This window comes from Opisthocomus hoazin, chromosome 11 (assembly GCF_030867145.1).
Source record: "Opisthocomus hoazin isolate bOpiHoa1 chromosome 11, bOpiHoa1.hap1, whole genome shotgun sequence".
Lineage (NCBI taxonomy): Eukaryota > Metazoa > Chordata > Aves > Opisthocomiformes > Opisthocomidae > Opisthocomus > Opisthocomus hoazin.
The window spans coordinates 11,689,781-11,701,579 of record NC_134424.1 but is presented as its reverse complement, the minus strand read 5'-3'; the positions used below and the strand labels follow the sequence as shown (position 1 = coordinate 11,701,579).

At 43.5% G+C, this 11,799-nt stretch overlaps 1 long non-coding RNA gene across 1 annotated transcript; it reads right to left on the bottom strand.

The window, feature by feature from the left end:
- Positions 1-1,822: 1,822 nt before the first annotated feature.
- LOC142362739 (uncharacterized) lies at positions 1,823-5,270 on the bottom strand. The gene is made up of 3 exons (XR_012765261.1): positions 5,000-5,270; positions 3,341-3,443; positions 1,823-2,089 (listed from the first exon to the last, which is right to left on the bottom strand). It is a non-coding gene; the product is annotated as an uncharacterized LOC142362739 (long non-coding RNA).
- Positions 5,271-11,799: the final 6,529 nt, after the last annotated feature.

The window sequence follows — 11,799 nt, the reverse complement described above, 5'->3', positions numbered from 1 at the left end:
GGTCATCTAGTCCAACTCTCCTGCCGAAGCAGGGCCACCTACAGCAGGCTGCAGAGGACCTTGTCCAGGAGGGTCTTGAATATCTCCAGAGTCTTGCCTGAGCACAGTCTTGGCTTGACCACAGGCCAACTGGCCTCCTCTGACTGCCGATCCTGCACCTCCAGCATCCTGCCTCTGATAGCACAAGGCAGATGTTTCCAAGCAATGTCCCTACTTCTCAGGGATGGGAACTGCTGTTGCACAGATTTTTTTTGGAAATTGGGCTTTTAGGTGCACAAGGATTGTGAAACAGAGGCTGGAACATGCTGTTTGACCAGAAGTCCTGTGTCAGCTGTCACATCCGTGGGCAGAATAGATCGTGCAACCATGCCCTCTTGGGTCCCCTCGGGGTGGGGAGTAGTGGGATCTTTCAAGAAAGGGAATTGGTTAGTCCCAGCTTCTCCACTTTGCCAGCGATGCAAATTGCTACCCAAAGGCTGTTGAGAAAGAAGCCCGTCATGATGATAAGCGACTGTCGAAAACAACATCTTGTGACCAAGTATTATGAAATCAGCAGACCACAAAAAAAAATAGCAGAAGTTGCTGGGGCAGATACCTCCTTTGCTTTCATGTGACTATCTAATCTACCCTGACCTGCCAAGTTCTTTGAAAGGATGTTACTGTCTGAACTCCAGACAGAAATATTATAGCACCTCTCTGTATTTGCTAGTGTGGGTACAGTAACGAAAATGTATACCAGCAAGAGTTTGGTGCTGGTAATGCAATTCACTCTTACGGGTCTTTAGAGGCAGAACTCACTGTAATGTTCTTGTCTGAGTCTTGAGAAGATTAAATCTAGGAAACCTTTAGGATCTAGATAGGGGTTTTTAATGTTATTTGTTCTGAGAAACAAGTACCAGCTATTAATGGGCTGCCTGACTTCTGACAAAGAGAGTACCTGACCTTCTTTGTAAGACACCTAAAGTAGAGATTATCCTTAATTATCCTCAATATTTGTCCTATAAATTGTCCTGCAGCAGTGGCAGGTATGCCTGTGCATGGGGTGTGGGGACAAGTGCCCTGGGGTGGCCCTGGGAGGCAGTGTGTGCCCGCACCAGCTGGGACACACCATGGGGTCATGATCCTACCCCCACCTCCCCCTCGTTTCCACAGATCAGTAATCAAGTTGCTGAGCTGTACCAGAAGTAACCTGCTAACCGTCACCCGATGTCTTGCTCTGAGTGCTGCTGCTGTGGTCAAGAGCAGGGCAGAAGCCGAGCCTGCCCTTCTCTCTTGTGTGCCATTGGGAAGTGGCATGGCTCCTGCACCCGGGCCCAAGGTCCAGTGGGGTGAGTGGGGACGGCGGGAGTGCTCTGCTTCCCCATACTCCCCTGCCTGGGTGAAGAGTCCAGGTTACAACTGAGTAACCGCAGTTACCCCCCAGACAACTCATCGCTTCCATGAAGCTCTTACGAAGTGTGATTAATTACATGATAAGAATAGAAAATGTTTCAGAAGTGAGCAATAGCTTTGTGCAGGGGTTAACAGCATGTGTGTCCTTTGCATGGCCCAGTGCTCATGCTCTCCAGCCACCCCAGACTTGCATCCTCCAAGACCCCACTGATACCAAGGTAAGACAGGGCCTTACTTGTCTTTAGAGGTCTCTAAACTTTTGGAATTGGTATAGTAATTCCCTGGAAGCATACTGTAACTTGCTTTTCTTTTTGAGGTTGTGGTGGTTTTAGAGTAGAATTATTTTCATCTGCCACCACCCAACAACCACACCTGGTGCCTGATGTGGAGGGGAGGTGGGGACAGGCAACAAGAAGTGAATGACCGCAGTGTAATGAGTTGTAATCATCAGGGTGATGTCATTGTATTGGTAGCTAAGATTATAAAGATATGCAGATTTATGAGCTTTCTTAGAAGATGTTTGTCACTAAAGGGTCTGGCTTGATGCATGTAATTTCTCTGAGATAGTGTCTCACCTGATTGTAGAAGTCTTGGCCAAACAGCTGCCTCCTCATACTGCCATAGATGTTTTGGAAACATCCTCTCCTAAGCCATCATGAAAGCATCCTCTGTTTCGTGCCTGGAATTCAGCCCTGTCCTGATTGAGCAGAAAGTCCCATTCTTCAGAGCCAAGGAGGAATAGTTTTATTATAAGTTTACATAACTTGAAATACTGAAGGGCCCTAAAATTGGCAGTGTGGAAAACTTCACAACATTATAAACTACCCAGGCTTCAACACAGAGAACAATTTATCCCTGTCATATAACTCCACAGCGCCAGCAAACAATGCACAGCCTTTCATGAACTTTCTGGTCAACGTGATGAGTTTCTTAAGAAATAAAATATCCCATCATCACCCAGGAAGAGGTATTTTAGACCAACTTTTAAGACACAAACTTCATCAGAGTTTACTGAGTTATCTCTTCAAGTAGAGTTGTGTGGCAGGGAGATGACTTCCTCACAGAGCAATTGCACCTGTCTAAGTTTATAACTAAAGTCTGTACTGTCTTAAGATATTCAAGTTGTTCTCTTCAACCCTAGAACCCAAAATCCAGCTGTCAGCTTGCGGTTGAAGTATAAGCTTTCAAGGGCAGAGGGAATTCCTTTGTCTCTAAAGCAATCACCATGTGCCCTGAAGCATAAGATTTTCTTACTAGGCTACTCAGGTTTTTATTAGGATCCAGTGAGTTAATGATACCAAAATCCGATGTTATCTTTCTAAAGAATTTATTGAGCAATTTCCCCACAACTTGCTTATATCTACTAAGCTCGCTAGGTAATTTTAATCAAGTCCTCTCATTTTTACTAAGATCTCCCAAGTTTATTTTGCAGATTGTCTCAGCATGAAAGGTGTCACAAAGTCCACCTCTGCAGGACAGCTAGGAATTGCCTTTCATGATTGGAAAGAAAGTAGGAAGTACAGGAACTTTTGAGGAAATGAGGAATACATTTCATGCTTTTGGGTGCTCTGGGACAAATAGACCTGTGGCTTGAATCAGGGTCCCACCCTTTTGGCTGCAGCTTATAACATGTTCTGTGAGTGTTAAAGTTATTTACAGTAAATAAATACCATCCTACAAGTGTTTGGGAGGAGACGAAAGCAAAGGCCTGAGAAAGGTAAATTCTTCTTTTAGTGCAGGGAAATTGCAAGGGATCCCAAGACTGAGATACCCTTCCAGGTCACCAGTTCAATCCATCCTAATACAGCACGTTGCTATCATCGCTTCCTGCAAAATAATTCTGCCGCTTACGTATCAGGGGCGCAGCCCTCGGGAACCCACTGGTTCTGTCACTGTGTGCTTGAAAGTAGATGTCCCACATTAGTGACCACTGCCTGTGAGAACCTACCATCCTCAATGGCCTCTTGATCAGCTGCCTCAGTGGATACCAGAGGACAGGTTTTGTTCCTCAGAAGTGCCAGTCTACTCATCCTCGTTCTTTCTGCTGCAAACTAAATGAATGCAAAGAATAATGTGTGAGGATCTGCGCGAGGAGTTAGTTGGTAAGATGGACCACACCATAAGTTCTCATCTGTATTAGCTATGTCCTGGGACAAACCCCAAGACACAGTCCCTTCAGATCAGCTTCATGTGCGTGCGCTGGCAAAGCATCATGGATGCTTAGGCAACTGTTATCAGATCTCTGTTTATAAATACAAGATTTTGAATTTGGCTTGAGTGCTTAAACTCACTAGCAGGCAGGCTTCCCCCCCAACAAAATCACAATAACAACCACCACTAACAATCACTGTTTCACCTCTCCCACATTAGCTATTAATAATGTTAATTTACTTCCTTTGAGAGATACCATATGTTCCCCTTCCTGATCCCGCTACAGGCATAAGAAAAAACTAAGGAAATTAGAGAGACTCCATAACACTGATGGCAACATCTAATGTCTTATCAGGCTTCCTGTTGTTGGGAGTATTGTTTTCCTTTAAAGATTAATATTTACAATGGTTACTTAGTTATCTCAGTTCATTTGGTGACCATTAAAGATTCCAGCTCTAAATGCGATGAATGAACCTCCTTTTATTTGTCCTTGATGACTTATTTGTCTTGTGCCTCGCCTGGCTGAAAATCAAGGAAAATAATTATTGGGTTGGGCTTTTACTGCCATTTCATTTGAGGGCTCAAAGTGCATGTTTCTTTTTGATTTAGAATGGGAACCCTTGCTTGCTGCTTCTGCTGATGTATGCATATTTAAGAATATATGTTTTGTGATTAGAAGCAAAGTTGAAGTAGGTATTTTCCTCTATTTTTCTTAAACTGCATGCTTGGTTTTAGTACATCTTAACAGGGAAAATGAGGGTGTTTCACATTTCATCCACAACTGCAGCAGCAGCTGTATAGGCTCACCAAAGTGGTATTTGGTGGGACAGAAAAGGCACCATGTGCCTGGCTGTTGTGCATGGGCTAAAGAGGTAATGGTCTGTCCATAGTTTTCCGCTGTGCGTCAGCTGAAGTTCAGAGGGGTTTCTCTGTAAGGGCAAAAGACAGTCCTTTTTCTCTTGTATTTTGTAGTAAAAGCCCCAAGGCACAGGAGGAAACAGTCACTCCATGTGATACAGATGGGGAGTCTTACTCCAGCCGCCTGCTTCCAGAGCTACAGAAGCATTTCTAGGTCTTTTTTTAGGCACAAGAGATTTTGAAGTCCTCTTGAGCTGTCTTTGTCCCTGCTAAAGAGGAGCACAGGAACGTTGTCATACTCACAGGGGTATTAGACCCAGCCCTGGAGAACACCACCAGAGACAAACATGGCCTATATTACAAACCCTTGTGTTCTAAATCTGTGCCAGGTGCAGCGTCACAGCAGCGATGAATATGGATACAGGAGCTGTTTTCAACCCATCCTGATTTTCTCCTCTAACATGGATTAAAGATGCACTTTGCCTCCACTGGAAGTTGTCAGTTGCCCTTAAAACGGATTCATTTCTGCCTGTGGGTGTGAAGTCCCCCCAAGTTCACTTCTGCTGGTAACCCCAGTGCTGAGCACCTCCCCACATACCTTTTCTACCCCAGCCTATGGATATTTTCTCAAGTAAAGTCCTCTGGAGCACAAAGGCCAGGATCAGTCAGGTCTGTTGGCAGACTGGAGCAGCAGAGGACTCGGTATGGAGTGATGTGATAATCATTTTGCAGCAGGTCTGCACACTCTGCATGTGAACCGCCCGACCCTTGTGAGCAAGCCTGTTCTCAGGCACAGTCGGCTTCTAGACAAGGGATAACTTATAATCGTGACATTTCCAAGGTTTCACTCTTTCTCCTCCTTCCTAGTGCTTGCCCTCCTCCCAGCTGGTGAATATGGGACAGACGATCCCAGCTTTTATAGGGGGAGGCTGGTTTCCCAGGTTCTTTGCAGGCTGCTGTCTCATCCTGAAACAGCATATTTGATGTGCTTTTATAGCGAATTCATTTGCACTGTGACAGATGTTTCTGATACGATAAGAAACATGGCCCAGGGGCCAGTGGCGCTGTAGAGCCACTCATGTTCCTCACCTGAATTGCAAATGAGATATTGCTTTCTTATCTGTTAAAAAACATGAGCAACTGCACATACAAATAATACGCCACTAACTGCCAGCTGTTTGTGCCAATGACATTCTTCTTTAAAGGACAGCTCCCCTAATCATCTGTTCTTTTCCCTCTTGCTGAAAATCTGGAGCTCTTTTGCAAGTGCAACAGAAGAGGTTTTTTTTTTCACTTTAAGCTGCAGACAGAGCAGTTACTTTAAAATAATTATGTATGAGCAAAACCAGCTTCCATATTTGATATGGGTAGTACCTGATGATTTTTTTTTTTTACTTCCTTGTCCTTTTCCTGCATAACTCTCTGGATATGAAAGAGAAAGTGTCAGTGTTGCTTTCTGTTTCTTGGCGAAACCTTTTTACAGAGCTTACTGTCTTTTGGTGATTTCAGGGTTTCAGTTCTGAATGGTATGGAAGAAAGCTACTTAGTGTTTAAAAATACTGTTTTCTGTTTATGAAAACATGAAAGAGAATGGTGAATCACTTTCGTCTTAAGGTTTGTAGAAGTTTGGTTTTTAGATACCTTGAATTTAAGTTGAAGGTAAAAGCACCTCTAGAATCCCAGGCACAGAAGTAAACAGGCCTACTCACTTGGTAACCTTTTCTATTAAGCCTTGCAATCAACAGAATTTCAAAATACTACCAGGTGAAGTTATCCTGGTAATTGATCTGCTTGGTGTTTTATTAGGGTAAGACTGAGAAACTTTTCAGGGTTTTGCCAGCTCCAGGCAGAGATGAACTTCTTACAAATGACCTTCTGGGAGAGCTTGGCTGGGGGGGACATGATTCATTGGCAGCCTGCTGGTGACAGCCTTGTTTCTATTGTTCTGAAACTCTGGTCTCGCATTTCTCCTGTTAGATAAGCTGCAACCATTAACTACACAGTGAGCTACAAATAAAGTGTGATGTAAGAATTAAGCTTATTATCTGATTGGCAGCATGGGGCCACTCTTCCAGGTTAAGGATTTTATTTTTAAGAAAAAACCTTAGCATTTTTTTACATTTCTGAAAGCATTGTCCTCCCAAAAGATAAAATATGCTTTTGGAAGCTGCAGTGTGTATATATAGTGTGAGCTATAAATAGTCTGGAGCTAGTGCTGCACAGTACCAATGTGCACAGATATTAAGGACAGATTCTGATCTTTATGGCTACACTGGGGCTACTGAGAAACACCAGTTTAAAGCAGTGGCTTTTAAATGTTCGTATTCACACCAAGATCAGAATCTTGGCTGGGGACTTTAAATGTGTCTTGAGGAATAAAGCAGTTTGGTAGCCTCAGCTTAATCTTAGTTTTAGTTGGAGATTCCATATCAATTTCTGGAACTATTATTTGAGACTAATACCAAGGCAAACGAATTTGCTTTTAAAGTGAGGAAGGGCGTGACTATTGTGGTAGCTGAAAAATAGGTGTCTATACTCCCCCACAGCTCAGCTGCTGTAAATGAATGTACATAAGGATTTAGAAATGGTTGCTATTCAGCTCTTTCTGATGGTGAGATGACTTCCAGCAATTCAATGATTTATGATAATGTTGATATTCACGCAGGCTATTCAACTGCCAGGATAAAGACTACAATGGCTGATCAGTCACTTTTTCTTCAGGCGTAAGCTGGTGACATGCTGACATCGGAAACAAGTTCTGGAGCGTTATCTTCCCTGCTACAACGGGGTGGGAGCCATGGGGAGGGGGAGAGAAGAAAAGTGCCTGTTTATAATGGGTTATTGACCGCGTGTTATCTCTTCTGCTGTAAAATCTTAATGGGACAAAACATGGTAGTATTACGAAGGGCATAGAAGGTAGGGTCAATGCCAAGGTATTAACCTTACTTAGCAAATTTGTGATAAATAAAATAGATCTCTTGTTTCCGCAAGGAATTTTACAGCAGCTTTAAGTTATACATTAGAACTCGCTGCCCTCAGTTGCATCCGCACTCACATTTGGACAGCAAGAAGGGCTGTTTGCGCAATTTCCCGGTGGCCTGTAACTTCAGTGCAGTTCTGAAGCCTAATTCTGGATGCCTAAATCCTCTTTTAAGTCCATCAGGTACACCTAAGAGAACGAGTCAGGCCACCTACGCAGTGATGTCTGAGATGGAGCAGATGAAGGCTGCCGGGCTTCGGTGGTACGCAGCAGACGGCCACGTTGTCAGCCCTGCCAAAGCATTTTGGGAATTAGTTCTGTGGTAACTTGCTGTGTAGGATTCAGTGGAACAGCTTTCGTTCATACCAGTGAATGCCTGATGTCTTTTGGAATATTTGCTTGTGGTCTGTGGTGGTCTCGGACATAACTGAAGGCAGGTAGATTCCTTCCATGGATGATTTGTCATGTAAGGTTTGCACTTGTGCACATCAGACTTTCCAGTCACCTTTACCAGCCTGTTTATTTGACAAACTTCTCAGATACTCCTGGGGCAGGACTTGACTCCTGCTTTCGTGTAGTCTCTCATACGCTGTCGTGGCAGCTCTCGGAGGCTGTAGAAAGGGGGCAGGAGAGGCATGAACAACCCACTTAGTGTACTCCTTCCAGCTCATGAAACGCTGCACCAGGACGCTGCAAATGAGCCGTACTGAAATGCACTGCAGTGGGGCCCGTTGTGGGCACTGGGAACAAGAGCACATCTCAGAGCTGTCTTCAAGGTGCTCTAGTGCACACCAGACAAAAGGAAGGGACCTGCAAGGATCCAAAAATCACTTTGTCCCTCTAAAACTGCTGTGCCCCGCTTTCTATCCTTGCTATTCATAAGCAGCTAGGATAACTGGGAACAGGGAACTGCCTTTTGCATAGATACACAGATGCTCCCATACCAGTGACATGTAAATCCAGTAATTAATAAAGCAAGAGATGCAAAAGCCACACCAGTGCACCTCATTCCAATATCATATTGCTGTGAGATCCCTTTAAACTCACTGGACATAGCCAGGCACTGGCCAGGGGCAAGGAGAGTCCCTGCTGCTCTTCCCGAGAGGTGGCTGAGCTGCCACCCTCTGGGGTTTAGGTCTGGCTGTACCTGTTCCCCTCTGCGTGCTCAATCTGCGTCCCCAACCCATCTCTGCAGGGATGCATTTCTTGAAACAACGGGAGGTGGCAAGATATGCTCCCAGCCTTCCTTTCTAATTCTGTCCCCTCACGTGGTAAATGTCTTTACTTGTGTCAATCCACCGACCATTAATTTTTGTGGTTGTTCTTGTTAGCAACAACCCTGGAGTTCAAACTTACAGGTAAGAGCCTGCCACTCCTTAGTCTTAGCTCTGGTGCTGACTGTGGAAATATCTCCCCCTGTCTTCAGTTTGTTCCAGGCAGAGAAGGGAGTTTCTGTGGCAGGCACAGCTCTGTTATTCATCTAGGCAAGCCTGAGTATTTTCCCAAAGAATTTGTGAAATAATCTCTGAATGATCAATGGCACAAGCATGTGACTCCAAGTCACTGGACAGCAAGCTATTTCAAAAAGCATCCACTCTACAAATCGAGTCTGAAAGACTATCTGGTGTTAGAAAGCACTTAATTTAGAGAAGTGCCCATCTTGTGAGTGATTGTCATGTCATAAGGCAGTATTGCAGCATTCCTCAAGGGTAGCGCACAGAAATAGGTTCTGCTTTTGTGCATGACACATGGATAACACTACGCTGAATGTAAATATGTTCAGATGCAGGTTCAAATACCCATGACCTGCAGACTCTATTTTTTTTTTTTTTTTTTTCCGGCCTGGCTGCTTGACCGCAGCATCACTGGGCTGTTGATTCATAGTCTTGTGCACTACTAGTTTCAGGTTCCCTGGTCTTGTTTTTGCATTCATGCCCTTCAGCACCTTCAAAGAAATTTGTCTTAATTTCACCAGCCTCCAAATTTGTAGGATCTTTGTCATTTCCCAGATAAAATGTTTCTATCTTTGGGACTGTAGATTTGGTGTATCAGATACAATCTCTTACCATCATATAGTAGATTTAAGCTTCTTACTTTGAGAATTGGTGGAAAAAGACTCGCTGCACTCGTTTTCTGCATGTGTCTGTTTTCTGCTGGTCTGGTTGAGGGAGTAATATGCTAATGAAGGGCAAGAAGTAATAAACTGTGGTGAATTATTCCTTTTGGACCCTTGCTTTTATTTTGAAGAGTTCATACCCTCCTTCCAAGGACTATGTGGATTTTTCAGTTTCACAAAAAGGTCTTATTTTGTCTGGATCCTTTCCCTTTCACAGGTACAGGATCGCATGGGAGGACCCTTGAACTTTCTGACAGTCACTCAGAATTACACATTTTTAGTGAATTCCCTTGCCACCTTGCAAGGCTCTTTCACCAGCTGTTTTTTTCCCTCTATATAGTTTATATGGTTAACGGGCACAGATTCAGAACTGATGAGTAAAATGAGCAATCATGATTAACTTTCCTGTAATAAATTGAGCAGAATGTGTCCTGCAGCATCATTTTGTGTACAATCCTTGGCAGTGTGAGCCTTACCAGGATGTGCCAGCTCAATTCTCGTTCCTCTGGGAGAGCTGTCAGAGCAGCCAGCAGAGTTCACTTGAGACTTTCTCTTCATCCCTTGCTTTGCGGCTGCTACGTGATTTCGTGCAAAGTTTGGTGGTTTTTTTTCAAAAGCACTTTCATCTTTTACATACCTTCCCAACCTCCCCCCACCCTTCCCCAAGTTATTCTTGTTAGGGTAGGCCTGCTGGTACCCTGAAGTCTAAAACACATACATTGAGGATATCTGCTGGAGTCTTGTCTGCACTGGCAGCAGTAGGACAGACCTGTGGATATTTAATTACATGAACCACTAAGGTTATATGTGTCTTTGACAGCTATAGTGGAGATCAAGCTGAACACCCCTCCCTTCGCCCTTGACATCCACCTTTTCTAAAAAAATATTTGCCAGTGTCATATTTAGTGGATCAATAAAGCGTATGACCTTGCTACTAGAAAAAAGTCCTGAATGTATCTTTGGCAAGATTGAATCTACCTCTTTCCAACACTTCTACATGCTGTTTCGTTTCTTTTGATCAGCAGAAAGAGCCCAAGCATTAGCTGAATGGTCTTGTAATCTTCAAGAGAACAATCTCTGTTCTAAGCTGGGGGAGTCTCTGCCTTAAAGGCCCCTTTGTATTTGCTTGGCTGTTTTACAAATGTTGCACCTGTACATGAGCCCTTCATGCAGATATAAAACGTGCACTTCAAAGCATGCTTCCGTAAACTGCTGAAACAGGAGCCTGTGTGTTTGATAAATCAAATGGGAGGCTAATCTGATTGCACAGACACCACATAGCCACAATAGCTGTGGTGCAATTACTTTTTCAGCTACAAACCTTTAATGGTGGACTTTTTCTTCAAAGGGAAAGTTTATCTCCTATACCGTTCAATATCTTTTCAGTTGTCCACTTGCTCTTTTGTTTAGTTTTGTTTTTACTAAATTCCATCTAGTCTATGCAGAGCTGGGAACTATGAATACTTTAATGCACATTACCAGGATGAATAAGATTATTTTGATTTTGACATTTCTTTAACAGTACAGTTTTTACTTTATGTAGAACTTTATTCATGAAAACACGTGTTGTCTAACCATGAACTTGGATTAGTATCTGCAGATATGGGATCTGTCCAATGCTCTATCCTCACTGGCAAAATTATTAATTCTGTCGTAGTTGAAGGAAATCCAAATTGTTATTTTATTTTTTTTTTTTAAAAAAGGCAAAGTCCAACCACAACCAGACAAAACTCCCCCTCAAACCTGAAATCTCATGTCTACTCGAACCCCTTGGCTAAAATTGGAGAAGTGTCAGGCAGAGGTTTCTCAGAGAATGCTCAGCTCTGCAGCAATAACCCCAACAGCTTTTCGAGCCTGATTACTTTGACATTTCCACCAGTTTTCCATTTCGTAATGGCATAGGGGAAGGTGGAAGGCAAACCTGACCTTGGTGCACTCTTATAAGCACGGTGTGTCAACAAAAGACAGGAAGAAAATCATTTGCAATTCAAGTAGGAATCAACAACCCTTCTGAAAGTACTGTATAGTAGCAAACAAGCGATGGTCTCATGCAAGTCATTGCAGGCTCAAACAGGAACTTATCTTGCTGATGATGTGCTCTGGGAGAGCGCATCAAGTTTCATTCTAACAAAGCATGACTTCATTTTCCTCATTTGCTGTTGTGCATTTCCAGGCTGTGGGGCTTTCCCCTCATATTTGAGCTAAAGAGAAGCCCTGACGTTGGCTTCATTGGTTGTCTTTCATGCTGAAACCTTTTCAGTCTAATCTCTTTTACTGGCAGCAACCAAAGTCAGATGCTTAA